Raw genomic sequence first — 20,066 nt, 5'->3', positions numbered from 1 at the left:
ATGCAAGGTGTCACATCCATGGAAAAGAGATGGCAAACTGGTTTGTAATTAAGCATTTAAAATTCCCTCACCCTGATTAACGGGGTCAGCGGATCAACGTGTTGCTCCACCAGAAACATCTCTCAGTGCACAGTAGGACGCATATTTTATCATCTTAGTTCTGATAGCAAGCTAGTTAAAAGTGCCTTGACATTGGTGTAGCAGTAAACCCATCATTGATCTTCCCTCCAATCTTCGGTATAAGATCTGATTGCCAATCAGCAAACAAGTATTTAAATAAGGATTTAGGGGGAACTATTGGCAGGAATGGAATGGAATATTCATAACTATGTTTTCATTAGTAATAATCACCTTAAACTAAAAATTGTTGTGCTTTAGTTAGCTTAGAGACAGCCCTTCATATCTACATAGTGAAGGGGTCCTCTTCATGGAGTCGACCATGTTGCACTGCCATGTTTCTACAGTAGCCCGAAACGGACAATCTGGCACTAGCAAACTCACCAATCGATGCCACAAATCCTACACACTGCTTATTTGAGTCTATAAGGCAATTATAGGGTTAAATCTGAGCCAATACTCAGTTCATTAGCTATAAAGCAATTTAACATTCATACTGAGGCCATGAACACAACAGCTTGGGTACATGGCAAACATCCAATCAGAAATTCACTCTCTGTTTACAATCAATGCACTGACAAGTTGTTAGTCATTCCAAAACTTTTGATAGTTTTGACAGAAGCCTTAGCTTTCCCACTGCAAAAGAAAAGAATGCTCCAGTTATCAGTTTTTTTTACTTTAGAACAAATTACATAGGTTCATGCAAACAAGACAATAAAACATTTGGACCACCAGCTTTTTCTGTTCAGGCATGAACGTGTGGAATTCCTTACCTGCGATTGGCTGGGATCATTTTAAACTTATGAGGGTTTAGTAATGTAGTCATGAATCATATAAAGGCACTGTGTGTGGCATTGGGTTACGCCGCAGACTTGTCACCATACAAACAAACATGAAATAAAAAATGGAGCTGAGTGTGATGCATCAATCATTGAGGGGCAGATGGCGTTGGACTGACAGCCCAGTTGTCAGGGCGTTTGTACAAACGTGATGTGTGGCCGATGTGAAACATATTCATGCAACATATTTTTGGTTCAGAAACGCTAACTTTAAACTCAACCTTTGGTTTAGAAAAATGTACAAAAGTCAGGGTCGAGACCGTTCAGCTTATATCTGACACGGGCAATCCAACTTTGATTCATTTCCCCTCACTCCCTCTCTTCTCTCCCCTCTCTTCCCCTTTTCTTTCGAGGGCTTAGAAAATAAAAGTTCCTTTCATTGTTAAAGCCGCACAGACAATTTGTTTGACAATGTCAGTCTGCGCAGCACTGCAGAGGAGAGAATTATTTCTTACTTATCACCCCTCTGATAGCCCTCCCTCCCAGCCCTGCTTAATTCTTTCCCTTTATTCACCCCCTTCCTTCCCCTCTACTCATTTGGCATTAACATATAACTGCTGTGAGCCTTGACGTAAACACAACGGGAGGCTGACTGTGTGTGTGTGGGTCTGTACGTGTAAGCCGGGGGTGCCTTTGATCCGATAAAAACCTCTAATTTGGATGGTTGAAAGAGTTTACATACTTTGCTCTCCCTCCGTTTTTTTCCGCTTCCCATTTACATTTGGCTCCGCTTCGCCGTTGGAGTCTCGACGACGTGGACCGAGCCAACACTTTGCAAGAAGGAAATGTTTTGACAATTGGCTTTGTCGAAATTTGGTTTGAGATTTCTTCATCGCCTTGCGCGGCGGACCATTAGATTAAGGCTGCGCTTGTGTAAATCCTTTTCACTCCTCACATGATTGATGTTCTATTTCAAAGTAAAGCAACAACAAACAAGTTCCCGCAGCGCGAGGGCTTTTGAATGGCGTGCCATTCATCACTGGCATGCTCGGCCTTTTACACGAGTGCCACAAAATGTTTTCAGACTCTGTAATCAAAACAGGCTTTTTTTTTTTAAAGACTTTTCCTTTTTTGATTTGATTCAAATTGATTTGTATTTGCTTAAAAGTCCTTTGTTTCTTGTACTGAATACACAGAGCAGAAATAAAACCACAGCAGCCTTCAAAGATGAAAGTGCAGCACTGAGCAAGGCTTCATGTTTCTAACAAAGTTAGAATCACTATGAAAACAGTGGGGAACGTGTTCATTTCAATGTGCAAATAATAAGTATTGCCTATATCTACACTTCTACACATATCATGAAAATATATTTTAATGAGCACCCTTTGTATCTTCACCTCTAAATCAAAGCACATATTAACCAATGTTCACAAGCAAGAGTGAACTTTAAGCCATACACCGTTAGCAACATGTGCCAAAGTTAGCACAACAAACTGATTAGCGCACACAAATTAACCACTAAAGACCAGCGGGTTCCTGGTCAGCCTCAGCAGCAACAGGCAGAGTTGAGTAAAAAACGAGGACGGTGTGTCAACTTTGATCCACATTTGTAAGGGATGTTAATGGAAACTAATTGAATCATTATATTTATTTTAATATATTCAGTTTCCTAGCATAAGAGATGCCTTTTAGTTTTAAAGCCTAATGTCACCTGTTGACTTTTGGGAAAGTGTTATGGCATGAGTACATGGAGAACTCTGAGAATGATGGTTGGCTGCGTGGAGAAAACAAATGGGTCGTTAAAGACTTCCTCTCTCACAATATGCGTCAGCTCATGTCTGTGAAACCTTAACCGATGCTAAAGTAGGTTTTTATTCATTTTAAATCTGTTTTCAGATAAAAATAAATCTTATTTTTGGCCGGCTGTGGGGTAAGAACGGGTAAGAGCGTGTTGTCCTTAAATATCAAAGTTGGCGGTTCGATCCCCGGCCCCTCATGTCAAAGCGAGATAGTGAACCCATAGTTCCTCCCCAGGACCTTTACAGCAGCCAACTACTCCTAAATGCTTAAGAAGGGTTAAATAGAGACATACAATGTCATGTTTGTCACAAATAAAATAAGGTCTATTTTCTTTAAGTTTATAATCTCATATTTCCTCACGTACAATCCTCCACTTGGGATGCATACACATTTATATTACCAAAAGTGTCTTTGCCCCAACCAATATTCCTAGTTCAGGAGCAGAAACCCCAACAATCTGCACAACTCACGCCAGAAGAGTCATTACATCTTACTTAACTGCACTTTATGCCAAGCAGATGAGCTCATTTACATCCGAGGAAGTAAATACATCACTAAATTGGAAAATTGCGGCGACGCTGTGGTTCAAGCATCCTCATCACCTCAACAGGAGGCTTGAACCACTCGAGTGCCTAAACCTGTCCTTAAAGGTGCCCTGTGGAGTTTCCTTGTAAATAAACACAATTTATATAATTACTTGCAGTACTTTCACCAAAACACAGTGGATTTATTTAAGATTCAGTATTATTTACATACATTTTGACAATATTAGCTTGAAAGTCTTTGTTTTCACTGTCTTTGCTGGTGCATTGCAGCATATCTTGGACATGTTGCCCTTCGTAGGACTGCTCACATGGACGATTGCAAGAGGCGAACAAAGCGGATTGTAAATTGACTGAAATCAGCCCATAACGCTACTACAGGTCAAACACTCGACAGGGAAGCTTTCCAACAGCCCATATTTCCATATCCATGATGTCACTCTTTCAGTCAGAGCTCATGACATTAAGTGAACTATGGAATGAAGATCTTGGTTGACACAACTCTTAAATGTTCTGTGGTGCTAAAAAGACTAGAAATGGGAGGTTTTGACTGAAAAAAATGGGAAAATGATTTGCAGACAAAATGGTACCAAATATTTGTTTGAAATGGACAAAGGGGATTTTTTGAAAGAAAAATAACTAAATGAAAGAAAAAATAATGAATGAATGCAATGTATAAAAAAATGTAAAAGAACAGAATGTGTGTTGTGTCACGAGAGCATTGAATTCTTTCACAATGCATCTGAATTATTTTTACTCCCTCAATTATTCATTTATGTCATTTTGTCATTTTCACAACTCCATAGAATCCAACAACCCCCCCCCCACACACACACACACACACTTATATACACACTCTGAACACAGTTATGCTAATACCTGAACACATCTTTTATTTATGTCCATGTGGAAACAATAAGTTAAAGGACATAGGATTAGGGTTTAATAACACATGTACATACAGTGGAACAATGCCTGGTTATCAACACGGATGTCTATGCACTATACCAAGAAAACAAACGGAATTAAGGGCTAAGGAATAAAACACAATTCTGTCTCATTATACACACACACACACACACACACACACACACACACACACACACACACACACACACACACACACACACACACACACACACACACACACACACACACACACTATCAATGCTCTCTTCCTCCCATTCATTAACTATTCCTTTCAGTTAATTAAAGGTTACTCAGATGGAATAAGGCTTATCTGGAGAGTCACTCCTAGCAAACTGCTGACACGTACACACACACACACACACACACACACACACACACACACACACACACACACACACACACACACACACACACACACACACACACATTCAACTTGGACTCCTCACTGCAACAGCCATTCATCGGGCTCATCTTTCTGGAAAGACGATCAGATCTGAATCAAACACACACAGGGAATCTTTGTCTCTGCTCGCTTCTTCTGTCTCTTTTACTTTACACACTGACTAGAAACACACACACACACACACACACACACACACACACACACTGAGCACGTGAGATAAGATGTGATGTCATCACAAAAAAAAGTGCACGAATGTATCCGGCTAATACCGTATCAGCTGCTCTAACGAAGGATTACTGTAAAAACACACTCTGAATGTGACAGGAAGTCACCTGCGTTGTGTCAGTGTAAATGGTTTCCTGTGTGGGAAAATCCTTGTTTATTTGTGTCGGAGGCGGGGCAGGTCGTCGTTGTTTTACCTTGCTCACCACCGGTCACAACAAATAGTTTTTCCCCTGTGTAGAAAAGCCAAGCTGTGCCGCTTGTGTATTTAAAAACCGCATTTTCCCAGTGACGGGGGCCCCATGCTGAGTTAAATGAAGGCATTTATTCTCCCGACTGAAATCGAGGCCTGGAGATATGCTTTCATTAGGACCGCGATTAGCATAGTGCTTGTTACCGCTGGGCCTGTTAGCGAAACAGAGCTGTCTGTCTGTCTCTACACGTCCCCTCATTACAAAAACAACATGGAAATCAGCTGTAGAATGAAGCGATGCCCGTCGCAGACAGGACACATAGGTTAGAGCTGTGAGTAAAAAAATAAATAAACAGGGTTTAATGGCTTAAGAAAAGAAATATGGCTGATTTTAATGCGCCCGAGCGGCTGGACAAATAGGGGAGAGATCCGCTAATGTCGGGTATTTTCATCTTCCGGTTCGCTGTGGTCGGTTAACAAGAGAAAAACAGACAGTAGTTGAAATAGTTTGGTGGAAATTATTCACGGGGAAACGCTGCTGAGAGACTCTCAATGGTAGAATCAGAAGACAGGTTGTGATGCTGCACGGTGGTTTCTGGCTTTAATCTTTCCATCTATCAGTCGCTTTCAAACAAAGGACAAAAATCTGAAAAGCCACCGTGTTTTCAGTCATCTTTCCCTTCTCAATATGTCAAAGAATCAAGAAAAGCCCTGAAAGTAATGTCTTTAATTAAGCATTTAGATTCCTTTTTTTTTTTTTTAAATGAATCCAATATTGACCAAGGTTATGATTCCAGTCAAGTTCTAATTTTTTTTTTTTTTTATTAATCACCTGTGTTTATCGTCAATGCTGGAGCTGAGCTGGTACACGATGAAGTATGATTTAAAAGCTCTACAACAACTTCTTAACTGACTTCGAGGGGGAGAGTGTTTACTCCCCCTTCGCCGTGATGCATCCAGCCACTCACCCACTGTGGCTTCTGTTATGTAGGTGGGAAAAAAAACAATCTCGCCGCAAAGTCAATTAAGAAGTTGTTGTGGAGCTTTCAATCACATCACAAGATCTCGCACAGCGGATGGGAGTTTTGCCAAGTTGCCGTGGAGTTGTAGATGTTCAAATTGGAAACAGCAGTTCAGAAACCAATCCGGTTGTTTTCTCAGTGTTTTAAGTTCTATGCTTGTCTCACAAATGTGCCAACACAATTGTCTGTTTGACAATACAAAACAGATATGGCAAGATGTTTTTAGATTTAGTGGAACAACACTATTATTACATTTTAGATAATAGCATTTCTCTTATTCAGAATTGTATTCTAAATAGTCAGAATGGTCATTTACGATATTTGCAATAAGATTGTTAGGGCCTGTGTCCATATAGCACCTTTTCCTGTCAGAAAAGCTGCCACAGGGTGCTGGGGTTAAGATAGTTAAGATAGTGTATATGCGAAATATAAAGTTTAGGATAGACAGAAATGGCAAAAATAAGCTTCTCCTCCATTTACTTCAGTGACGTCACCAGTTCCTTTCTGAAAAGATCAGGGGTTTTACACTTGAAGCGCTCGGATACAAGTAAATGGTAAATGCACTGTTCAAGTCCTATGGCCACTCAAAGCGTTATAAAACTACATGTTCATTCATACACACATTCATAATTATTTGTAACGATTGGATCGTAGATATTTGACATAGGAGTTTTTCCATTGTATTCTATTGCAGATTTCCAAAACTAGATATCAAAAATGTAATTGTGGGGATCTGAAATTGAAAGCCTAATACACATCAGTGGCAAAAGTGACGTATTTTATCCTAGGAAGGATGTAGTTGTGGATTGTTGAAAGGACAATTGTAGATAGGAAGAAGGTGATTATGGATAAATGAGTGGTTCATTTTTAACCAGAAATAATCGTATTATAAATATATGCAATACATATCCAGTCTAGCTATTCAATGTTAAAACGGCTTGCCAAATAACAGAATTTTTTGGGAGTTATTTGTGTTGTTATTTCATGTTTATAATTATCAGTTTATACAAAAAAATACACGTAGTGAGGAAACAACAACGAAGAACTGAAAACAAGCAAGGAAACCTTTAGACAGAATTGATAAATATATATCATCAATCATTAGTTATCAATGTCATTATGTCACAAATGGGTTGGGACTTCCCTGTCTTTTCTGAGTCATGGTCTATATCTATGAAGGTCCAACGCTGTCAGAAAATCTCATTTCATTGTACATTTGATATGCTCATGGCCCATCGCACTTGAAGATCTGACATCCTGATGGTGACCATTTATGATCAAAGCACTGTGGGAAATACCCGATGGCAACCAGAGGGTCAATCCAGGTTCTTACAAAAGGCAGCGGATCAAATTTCTCCAAAGGGGCTCCGTTTAGGTCCACAAACAGACGTGAAGACAGACTTGCTTCACGCAACCTGTTGCGTCTCTGGCTGACCTTGTCATTTAGGGTCTAAAATTGTCTCTCACACTCATGATTTTTTAGCATTAGTAAGCATTAGTCAGCTCTTAAAATACACTTTAGTGACAAAGCAAGTGACAAGTGATTGTCTTATGATTATGAAATTTGGCTACTGAGGCTTTCAGTGGGTCTGAAGTGTCAATCCAGGGGTTTCTGACCCCCGAGACCCCCCTGTATTTCGGAAACTGGACCAAAGTCAACAACGGCCAAATACACAGGTCAAAACAGTGGACAGTTGGATTCAGCCATAGTGAGCAACGAGGCAGAAGTCTGAAGTATTATTGCTTTTGAGTGTCTTATTTGTCATACTGACACCTTTTTGAGTTAGTGATCCGGCCAACCAATGTTCCGCTCTCATTGTATCAATATACAAAATTTGTAATAAGCTTTAACTCATTATTTAGTCTGGATTCATTTTGTACTGAAGAGGAATAAAATATTCTATGAGGACGTTTTCATCGGCTCACTGCATTTAGCCCTGATGTGGCCCATCTCATCAAATAAATCGAAGTGAGAATTTCTAAGTAGTTTCCAGGCAATTGAGACAGTGTGCTCGTTTTATTGTCCCAGAAAACTGGCACTACACATCGATTAAGTCCTGCCTGAGATCTCGGCTGATGCTTTTAGATCCCCTCGTGCTCACGGTCTCTCTCTCATTTCTTGTCTCTCTCACACATACACACAGCTCTCATTACCATGGTGACACGGTTAGAGTTTGCAAATATTCCAAGTGCTCGCTGGCCTTTTTGTTAAAGCGTCAGCGTTGGACTTGGTTTCTCCTTGCCTCCTCTCAGTTAGTCAAGTCGTCTCCACAAAATCTGTCATTTATCTTGATGAGCCGTTTACCTCAAAGATGTAACTCTTAAGAGTTAAACTGGCAGCTGTAAAGCCACAACAGTCGACTGAGAAGTCGGAAGAGAATGCACCCAGTTTGCATCACAACAGCAGCACTGAGGTTCAGGTTTTTCAATGTGTGTTCTTCTTTCTTTTTCTGACTTCATCCTTGGTTGGAGTTGCTACCCTCCTGTTGCTACAAGCGCAATCAGGACGTTGGTATTGAATAAGTTGTTTTCTTCCTTTCCCAAACGTCTTTAAAATAATTCCTTTATACAATGCAGTGGTAGAGCGGGTCGTCCTTCAATCAGAAGATCACCGGCTCCACAAGTCCGTGCCTATGTATTTCTGGGCAAGACACTTAACCACAAATTGCTCCCGAGGGTTGTGCCATCCACATGTAAATGGGTGTGAATGCTAAGTAAGTGGCACATTGCATGGTAGCCCCTGCCATCAGTGTATGAGTGGGTGAAGGACGTGTAGTGTAAAAGCACTTTGAGTGGTTGAAAAACTAGAAAGGTGCAATAAAAGTACAAGTCCATTTATCATTTAATAATATCTGCACTAGGCAAGTGCTGTAGGTTAGGGACGTGTCAGTTTCTTGTGGAACTACTTTAGCAGGATTCAGTTATAGTCGTAAAGGTAAGCGGTAGGTGTTGTTCCAAAGTCAAACATAAATGTGGAAATGATATGAGGGATGCTAATTTGGATTTATTTTTACCCTCACTAACGGGTCGTTAACAGTTCACAGATAGGATTAGTCCCTTTCATGCATGGAGCCTCTGATTAATGTACCTAAAAAGCCGCCCAGCTGCAACGTTAACATGTTGCGCAAAATAGGTTTGGTCCATCATTTATTGCCAGCTGCAGTAGGGCTGTGACTCACAAGGTAGAGCGCTCTTCCCGCAACCACAAGGTTGATGGTTCGAACCCTGGCCTCTACAGCTCACATGTCGAGGTTGTCTTGCACGAGACACCTAACCCCAAGATGCTCCCTGGACGCTTCTTAGCAGCCCACTGCTCCTCAGGGATGGGTTAAATGCAGAAGGCAAATTTCATGTATATATGTAAAATGTACGTTTATGATCAATAAAGCTGATATTCATATTCATATATTCAGTGTCCATGTTCAAAAGAGGAAATTGAGTCCCAATGGGGAGAGTTAAAGCCACATGTTGCATGCATTGTTGTGGACACAAGCAACCCAGTAAAGTCTCCTTGGCATCAATTAATTTAGTTGTAGATAAATATGAAACTTAGCGAAAGTTCAGTCAGGAAGACTAGCTTTACACGCCTGTTCATTCATATACTCATTCACTCTGTCCCAGTGAATACTCTATCAGGTGATTGGGGGGCGTTCACATAAAATGAACCAACCAGTTGAGCCACGGTCCTTTAGCCAATCACGTCGTTGCTGACAAACTTTAAAAAGATGCTCTCTGCTGTGGTCAGTTGTCATTTCAGCATATTGCAGACGTGACCCTCCTCCACCCCAGTCACCGCCAGTCGTCAGCACAGGCAGCATTAGGATTGCAGGAAGTCCCTTCATCATCATCACCACCACCAGTGTCTGGACTCCAGGGGGATTGTGCTTCGCTGATCTCAGCATTGGGCCCCTCTGATATACGGCTTGGCCATGTAGCCAAAGACTTTGTACTATTCATTCTTATGCATGTGTAATAAATTATTGTTAAATTGTATTGAAGTCTCTCTTGATTTAAATTATGCTATTGTCATTTCAGCCTTTAAAAAAAACACCTTTATTTTAACTTTTTACCTGACACCATTAATCTGTCAAATTTCTTATTGTTGGTTAACTGTTAATTATTAACATCCCTAAACATATTTTATTTATATAGTGCTTTCAATGGACCTCAAAGATACTTTAAGATAGTGAAAATTGATCAAAACAATCACAGAACCTGACATTCATTCATATAAAAAGTAATTCTAAAAGAGGAATTTTGAGTACCACACTCAAGGTTGGTAATCCCAGTCATTTCAGAGAACCTTTGTGTTCTCTTCTACAGGTCTGTATGAAACAGTCATGGTGTAAAGCAAGAACAAAAAGTTATACTTAATGTGTATCTTAATTATTATTAATGTATATTCACACAAATAATACCCTAACACACACACAAACACACAGTTTATGTACATGTATATTGCTATAATTCATTTTATTCATGCTGCTAATCCCAACGTAGACAGAAGTAATGTCTTGTGTTTATGATGATAACTTCTCCCAGCATATACTGCTCTAGTTAGTGGACCTGTCTAGTGATTATTGGTCCAGGAGGGAGATGTCCATAAACTTGTCTTCAAGGGTGGTTTAGAGGTTAGGTTTGAGTTAAAATGAATTCTCCACTTTAACATAAAAGTTGAATGCTCTAAATAATGATCCACCAGCTCAAAACCCCTTACTTTCCACTTCACTGCATAAAGGGCACAGTTCTTATGTATCCTCACTTAGCATTGGCTAAATATCAATGTGTAAATCTCTGGAGGGACTGGAAGGACACAACCACAAATGGAAAATATCCTATAAGTCATCGAAAGTAACCTCCAGACCGGGTTATGGTTGCACCTTGCAGGATAGCCCACACATCCCTTTCCAAGCCACGTCCTACAAATGGGATATCTAATCCCTCCAACATGATTCGGTTCCATCCCAGGCTCTCCTCCCAGTTGGATGTACCCAGAAAGCCTTCTGAACAGATGCCTGGACCTACTCAAATGATTGCTTTCCCTGCTTTCGGATGTCCAGCTTCCTCACAACGCAACGTAGTGAGGGAAATTAGGAGTGCTTCATTTTGTCCTTTCAGTCACCCAAAACACATGACTGGAGGTTAAACAAAGATTTACTGGTGAATTGACAGTCCAGTACAACACCACATCACTGCCAGCACTGAGCCCCAGTCTGCCCACCTATCACTGTCGTGGCCAATCTTACTCTTGTTCCTGAACAAGTACTGGATGTGTCATGTCTGTACAGGGCAGCGGGCAGGAAAATAGTAGGGCCCTAACACAGACACACAGGAAGCACAAAGATGATTAAAGTTGATTTTAATAAAGAAACAAAACTTACAGGAGGTGAGGCTGGTGAGTCCAAAGTAACCAGAAGAACCCCAAGTGAAACAATGATGGAAAAAGCCCAAAAGCTGCCAAAGTCCAGAAATGAGAAAAATGAAAAAATAAAACAGGTTCAGGTACACAGCGATAAATAGTACAATGGCACAAGGGACAAACCAGGATTCATAGCAGACAAACCAACAACCACGGACAAATAACAGGACTATAAATACACAAGAAACTTATCAAACAACAAGACACAGGTTGGAGGACAGACAAGAGGACAGGCTGAAAGCTGATTGGTGGGGGGGAAAAGGTAACAGAACAAGGCTGATGAAACTAATACAACACAGGTGATCCACAGAAAAAGGAGGGAAAAATCACAAAGACAGAAGACAAAATAACAGGACACAAGAGGCAGGGAACTTCAACTTCAAACAGCAAACAAACTAAAAAAAAAATAAGATCACGATACAGGGTTGTATTCAGACCTTTAGATTGTTTTCTCTCGTCCATATCGGTACATAAGTTCTTAAACTTTTTGCATTTTCCTGTTGGTTTGATTTTTTGTCACAAAGAAATTTACTTAAGCGCTTTTACACAAAAAGTGAATGTTGGGCGGCGAAAAAGCGCTTAATTTCAACCAGTCTAGCTGTGTGGAACAGACATATTCAAAATGAACACTGTAGTGTGCAATGACAGGGAGACTCCGTAACCAAGACACCTAGTGATTACGCCCTTCAACCTTGGCAAAGGCAGCACAGACTAGATCCGCTCTTATCGTTCGTCCCTTTCACAATAAAAGCCCTTGACATATACATGGCGATACTGTTTACTAGAGGGAACTCAAATTGGCACAGAACTTAAAACACTGAGAAAACAACCGGATTGGTTTCTGAACTGCTGTTTCCAATTTGAACATCTACAACTCCACGGCAACTTGGCAAAACTCCCACATGGCACATTTGCAATATCCTCGATGAAGGATTCAGAATTGAACTAACATCAATCATTTTCACTCTGGCCTTGGTCTACCTGAAACAACCAGTCTTTGATAACAAAAACCTACTGGTAATGATACAGCCCCCGGGCATTTATATTAATTTTGATGTATGCCTGTCTTTGCACACATCATCACTAGAAAAGATAAAGCTGTGGTATATATTTACATACAATTCCCATTTTGTATGATGACATTGTTAATTTGACTTAATATTAAATATTACTTAATTGTACATTCCACTTCTTCTATTCTGCTGTGTAAAGAAATTGACTTGATGATAAAGTCCATCCTTGTCTGTGTTTAATTTCACAAATGATAGCAGGAAGAAGCATCTTGCTTTGGTTTGTGTGCTGGCTCACCAGGGTTGTGGCTGACACAAGGTCCTAAGATAAACATACGTTAAATGCAAGACGAGGAATACAGAGAAGCGTTAACTCGGTTAGTCACCCACTTCGGTTTCTCTTGGCTTTCAGTGTTCCCAAATATACTTATTGATATCAAGCAGGCTGTATTTGACGAGTTGGGAGTAATCTGTTGTTTGATTGGAGGTGGGAAGGTTGACCAGAAGTGCATTTGCCAGACTCAATGGGCACCAACAAGCCCATTTCACATTGGAAAACAAATATGGATAGATTTCTGGCAGATGTGAAATGATCATTTGAATTTATTGGGCATTTGTCAACAGCCTTTTGTAATTGGTTAAGCTATCCCAATTAACAATAAAATATATGAAAATGTAAAAGACTAAACAAGTTTTGTGCACTCATATTTGTATACTCACTGTGACATTTATTCCAGATCCTTCCAATTTTCAGGCTGGAGGGTCGGATAGCTCATCAGCTGCTACGGTGATCTCTTCCAGACCTCTGAACCTGCTGTCTCTTCCCTTTTACCTCACGGAACAAAATGCCTGAGGGATGCCAAGACGCACAGCCCAGTGATATTTTGTCTTATTCCACAGGTAGAAAAACAGTTGCTGGAGGGGAAGGCAAATACATTTCATGAGTCAGTGAATACGCACAATTACAACTGTCAACAGAGCACACTCACAGGGTGAACTCAAGTGGACAGACAATATCCTTTTTTTGGATGAATTGTAGGATGAATGCGGGGAAAATGCTTTCTAACAAATCAATAAAACGAAATACTAAGCAGGTGATCAGCTTGTTTTTGCTCATATTATCTTCACTTTGGCTGGGGTCTTTAACTTTGCAGTATATACAAATAACACTGCTGTACAGACAACTGCTGAAATTAAATGAATCCTCCTTTAGAATTTATTCAGCGTTATGTGTATATTATAAAGACAAAGCTTACTATTCAGACTGTTATTGCCATTTTGTTTGACTTGTGTTGTTTTTCACGACAATTAAAGAGACAGGTCAATTTATCTGAGCTTAGTTACAGTGAAACAAGGCATCAACCAATCACTTTGTGCAGAAGCATTGATAAAAATATAGAAACAGCTCAACACAGAGGCTCCATAGTTCAAACCAAGATGGCAAACTTCATCCGTGCCTGTCACCATTCTTGTGGTCATTTTACAGTTGTCAGTCATTATGAATGTAGCTAAATCTCAAAAGTTTAGTCAAATTAACATGTTGACCTTTGAGACAGCAGATATGCCTCTTTTGGTTTTTTTTAGAAACTTTGCTCCTATATGTTCTGAATATCAGAGGATCTCCTGGTTCAAGAACAGTAAAGATGGTTGGTTGTTGATTCATCTTAAATGATATTCAAATAAACTACAGTATTGTCCAAGCCAATTGAAATCGTCTTCTCCTATACATGGTGTCTATCCAATCATATCCAAAAACAATATATGGTATAAAAATGCTAGTGGAAAAAAAAGAAAAAGGAAATGCAAACAAAGGCTTTTCAAGCCCTGTAGAAATGGAAGGCTTTCTGATTTGATCAAGCAAAAAATACATTTTATCCTGTAATTAAAGTGATTTCATTGAATCAAGGAGTCTTTGGCTCTGTCGCTAACGATCCCGCGTCGAGGGATTTTTATGAGGCGAACAGGTGAAGGCGGCAATACCAAAATATTAAATCATTGAAGGAGAAAAAGGAAAACAAAGAGCAAACGCATTTATTCACAGGGTGTGATTCAATTTGCATACTGGTTTCAAAACTGATTACTCCCTTGGCACAAACCACTAAAGAAGCAGTGAACTTAGAAAAATACTTTGCAGCTTAGAGAGTTTGACACATTCCAATAAAGAAGTTCAATTACTGGTCCCAGCAGCACACAAGCATGAAACAGACACACACACACACACACACACACACACACACACACACACACACACACACACACACACACACACACACACACACACACACACACACACACACACACGAAAATAGAGCCTCAGCAGCGAGCATCGCTCCTTGCTTTAGCTGTACAGTGGGTGCAACATGGCCGCAGTCTGCACAGGGACGCCAGATGGGAATCAATTTGAAGCCATGATGGCCACAGCCTGGACCCCAGCATGAGCTCCTCCATACTTAATGGCACATTATTTCAAGTCTGAAAAAAAATGCTTGTGGGTGTGAAGTATATATGATGAAGGCAGAGTGAGAATGTTATAATGATTCTCCACTGTACTGTAGAGGGACCCAACATGACAAGATTTTACATTTAAAACAAGATGAGGGAAAAAACACTTTCAGTATGGCCCAACATGACAAGTCAATGATAACAGATGGCTAACTGAGTGAATATCTGATGTTGGGGATGACCCATAAGGAAGGAAGGAACAATTGCACATTGTGGGATTTAATTTTTGTTTCACAAATGTGTTATGTACAAGACCATGATCGCGTTATGCCAAATTCATGAGAGGGGATCCATGTTCTCTATTCTCAATAACATAGAGAGATTATTAAAACACATTCTATCCATCCATCTATCCATCCATAGTGATGTGCTGCAGTAGCGATGCCTGTAAGCAGAGGTCAGAGGCTGCTCCTGCCTCCTTGGAGACAGCAGGGATTGCATGTTTCACTCAAGGACACTTCAACACAGAGATGTGTTTGGATTGAAGCTACAAGTTGAAGGACATCACCTGTAATCGATACTCTATACATATGTTTGTGTATGTATTTATACAGGACTTGTGTGCAGTGAAATTTGCACCAGAGCCTCCGGTTGATTTTCATATATGTTGTGTGTTCTACAGAGCCGCTGTAGCAGTGGCAAGGATGACGGAATATAATTCCATTTTTTAATTCAGTTCAGTTCAATGTATTTGTATATATTTGCCTCAGAGGGCTTTACAATCTGTACAGCGTAGTACATCCTCTGTCCTAGGACCCTTACAAGGGAAAAAGAAAACTCCCCACAAAATATAAATTGTTTTCTCATTTCTTAATCTAATAAACAAGTTATTTAAAAAGGTACACACAATGTACAGCACCTCAGATACCTCAGGGTTCGAGCAGTTTGTTAACATTTTGTGTATTCTTGCCCCGCTGGTAGTTTCTAGTTGTATTTATTTAAATAGTTTTTATAACTGATGACTGTAGATTTAGATTGTATGGAACCAGTAGTAGTCTTGAAATGCTGCCTCACATTTGTTTGGAGCAGGTTGGCCGGGCATCAGTCATTGCACCTATAAATACAAACAGTATTGCTATCTGTAATGTCCTTTATTATATTTGCCCTATGGCACTTGTAAGGTCCTTGGCCCATCAGCAAAAAAGGAAAGGAAGGAAGGAAGGAAGGAAGGAAGGAAGGAAGGAAGGAAGGAAGGAAGGAAGGAAGGAAGGAAGGAAGGAAGGATGGGATAAACTTCCACTTTAGAGTTTAGCACAGGAACACCAATACAATTCTCATGAACACACTGCCAAAACAAGAAAGGTCGAGGTTGTTGATGGAGGGGATACATATCCATGTCTAAAAATGTGTTTTTTTAAACAGTTCAGCTAATTATCCTCGAACTGGAAACACAGTCAGCACAGTATCTATTGAGAAACTGGTGGGTATATGTCTTTCTGCATTCTTTCTGTCTCCATTGTCAGCAACATCACTTGAGTTTCATAGTGAATTGGTTTTCCAGTTTGACCGGCTCATTTTCAACCTTTTCAGAAGGCAACCTTGATGTGTTCGACCAAAGCATGTACAAGTCAGTCCAGGTGACCAAATTGCCTTGTTACCAGTCGAGTTCTGGAGCCACACTCGGAATACACGGTAATCAGTTTAGGAGTCATAGATGTTTTTTCTTGCAGGTTGGTATTAATGAAATTGAGAAGAGAGTGATATCATTGGATGTTGAGGAGTTCAAGTTTATTTGTACATCACATATACACACACATATACACAGGTGAAATCAAAGTGCTCCACACTTTGTAAAGAGAATCAACACAAATATATATAAAAAATACAAAATATATTCAACATGTTTCCAGAGTCCATAAATACAAACAGTTACTCGTCACAAAGCTCTGGATGGGAGGTCGGCTCAAGGCTGCCTTTAACAAAAGTAAGTGTGGGGCACATCTGTGGTCATCTGTTGGCTCTATTTGAGAAGCTGGGAGCTAAATAACTGTAAGCAGCGCAGCCAGATTTAGTCCTCATAACAACGTGAAGTGAGGAGAGGTGGATGGGTCAAACAAACACAAGGCTTTTTAACTAGCTGTTTTTTGTGTCCCAGAGAACATGCCCTTTTTGAGCCCAAACGATGTCTGTCCTTAAACCAACTAAGTGTTATTTTTGCCTAAACTCCAGCAAGTTTTTGTCAAAACTAGGTCAACAGTATGGAAGATCTCCAGTCAATTATCACCCATTTAGCCTATATATATATATATAGAATATTGCAACACAGAGCTACAGTTTAATCAGAAGGAAGACGCTGTCTACTACTACCTATCTGCATGTGTGAACGTAGCGTCGCTAGGTATAAGCGGTATAGGCTAAAGCTAGGACCGCCAACCTTCCATTGGGTTGCTCCATGGCCGGCCCTGCACGGGGTAACATGAGCTGTTACTGCCTCCAGTCCACATCCAAACGTTTGACCTTTATTTCGACTGTTCAACCCGTCCAACCCACCATGTTGGCTGGTGTGCTACAACATTATCAATATATCAGAAGGTTGGGGGCTCCTGCTCTAAACCACTTTATTTTGAGGTCAAACTGAGAATGAGCTCACCTGAAATATCCATTGTGGTCAGTCATTGCACATGACATTATGTGCCCACATATCTGCAGTAAAGTACAGTGGGTCAGTTTGGGAAATAATTAGACTTTTTTTTCCCTTCTAAATAAGTTTGTCTAATGTTAACTTTAACTAATGTCTGAACAGCAGACTGATCCAAGTTCTTGTTAGTGAATTAGCATTATTCCGAGATTTCAACAACGACCTTAACCCTCTGAATCCCAAGCAGTTTCATTTTTTTCTTTCACTCCTGTCATATTTTTCTTTGATTTTCACTCCAATATATAAGTCCTGAAACTCAACAGAAACAGCACAATCATGGCTAGATGTAGAGAGAACTCAAAAATGTCCCATATGTACATTTATACCAGATACTTTATTGAATAACACCAATGATGAGAGAACTAGTGCTTTCATTTGCCCACAGTCAGACCTCCATGATATGTTGTATCAGACCGATAATCGGTCCAGTGATTATCAGCGATGTTACAGTACTCTTTCCACGACCGTAGAAGAGCTCAGGCTTTAAACTGCAGTCTCAATCTATTTGCCTTGTGCTCTAAGCATCACTGTCTGGGATATATTAAAAGCTCTCCTTCTATCAGCCAGCTAGCCAGACTACTTCATCACAGTACATTTAACCAGGGTGGCAGTGTGTGTGTGTGTTTGTGTGTGTGTGTGTGTGTGTGTGTGTGTGTGTGTGTGTGTGTGTGTGTGTGTGTGTGTGTGTGTGTGTGTGCAGCTGATCACATTAGATGTAACCTGCCAAGGCCGCCAGGCTCTGCCTTCATTGATCACAGTCAGACACTGTCGACACTCATTTAGTTTCCTGAAATCTAACTAACATCCTCCACCGGCCAAACAACATGCAGGTAGACAGAGAGGGAGGGAGAGAGAGTAGATGAGGAAGGAAGGAAGGAAGGATTGCAGTGTGTGTGTCTGAAAGAGAGATCATTTCCTCCTTGGCCAGGCTTAAATAATGTGAGTCAACTACACGGCGGAGATGAATAGTGTGTCACTGTGGAAGTTTCTCCACATATTTCACTCAAGCATTTAGCAGAGGAGACATCGTACACAACTTTCTCTCTCTGTGTGTCTCTTCTTAATTTTTCTCTTCTTGAGTTTTCAAAGGCCTGGCCATCGGTTCTATCAGTTATGATTACACTCACCAAAGTAACAGCCGAGATCTGGGAACATTGGGACATTACAACAACATTGAGTTTGATGGGGCAAGAAACTGGAGCAGCCCGATAAACAGACAACAGTTTATTCAGATTATCTGGACCACTTTATTTTGAGGTTGAAATGAAAGTACGAGCACCTAAAAGTGTGCAAAGACTACATGCATAACTACAGCAAGTACAGGGGGTCAAAGTTTTTTTTTTGCTTTGTTTATGTTTTATATAATTCTGTAGCCTCCCAGTGGTGTCCCTTATGTATTTAAATCCAAACATTCAATTCAATTATAAATGTTTTCCTGCTGCTCCCGTCCACAGCCTCTTTACCTCACAGCTTTTTATGACCAGGAACTGAAGCCATTATATTGCTCTCTTTAAAGCCACCAGACCCCATTACCAGGAGCAGTAATTTGACCTTGTAGAACATGGGACTATACAAACAACCGCACTTAAAAAAAATCCAAGCTAACCCTTTCAGTGATTTCCACTGAGCATAGCTAACATTACTAACTAACATAGCTAACCCCTTCTATCGGGAACAAGTTGATCCATGTGTCTCTTACTTAAAAGAGAAATATTAATGATTGAAAGACCCTGTGGTTACATACATATGTGTAATTTGAGCATGTAAATATTGGCATATAAAAAATTTAGGGACAACGTAAAATAAAAAAATTTGACATGATACTGTGTCACAGTAATTAAATGTGTATTTTTATGAAGCTTCCATACTTTGATGAAATTATATTTACTCCCAGTGGATTCTCTGTATAATGAGCCTTGTGTGATCGATCCTGTGAGGTTGAAGCCAGCAGGGTTTTAAAAGCATTAATTCACAGCTAAATAAAAGCCTTTAATATACCAGAAGAATGCTTCTTTTGAAATGTAATAAACTATTATACATCATATGTCATTTATGACTGATAGGTTATGAGAGTCGCTATGATACGTCGGCCCAGTCACCAACTGTTATTCATCGCTGAGTGTTATAAGTTCTACAAGCAATGGCCCTTTTGACAGTTTGAGCAGTAAATGAGTACCTGTACATTGAATTTATAATGTATCCACTACTGTGATGGTTGAAGCAGTTAGAATCCTATGGATACAATTCAGACAATTCAAATGAAGAGTAGGTATTAGCTGCAAAAAACGAACCATAGAACCATTTAGAAAAAAACAGACTGTATAGATTGTAGAGAAACAAATGGATTTGTTTTTAAAATTCACTACCTTATTATAACCAGAATAAATGTTGCTCAGTGTGTGGATATTTTTGCAAAATCACTGCTCCACTGAAATCATAAACTCTTGGAGCATATCTGCATGACTGACAGGTGTCCCAACTTATCCAGC

This window comes from Anoplopoma fimbria, chromosome 21 (genome assembly GCF_027596085.1).
Source record: "Anoplopoma fimbria isolate UVic2021 breed Golden Eagle Sablefish chromosome 21, Afim_UVic_2022, whole genome shotgun sequence".
NCBI classification, from domain to species: Eukaryota; Metazoa; Chordata; class Actinopteri; order Perciformes; family Anoplopomatidae; genus Anoplopoma; species Anoplopoma fimbria.
This window is presented reverse-complemented; position numbering follows the sequence as displayed.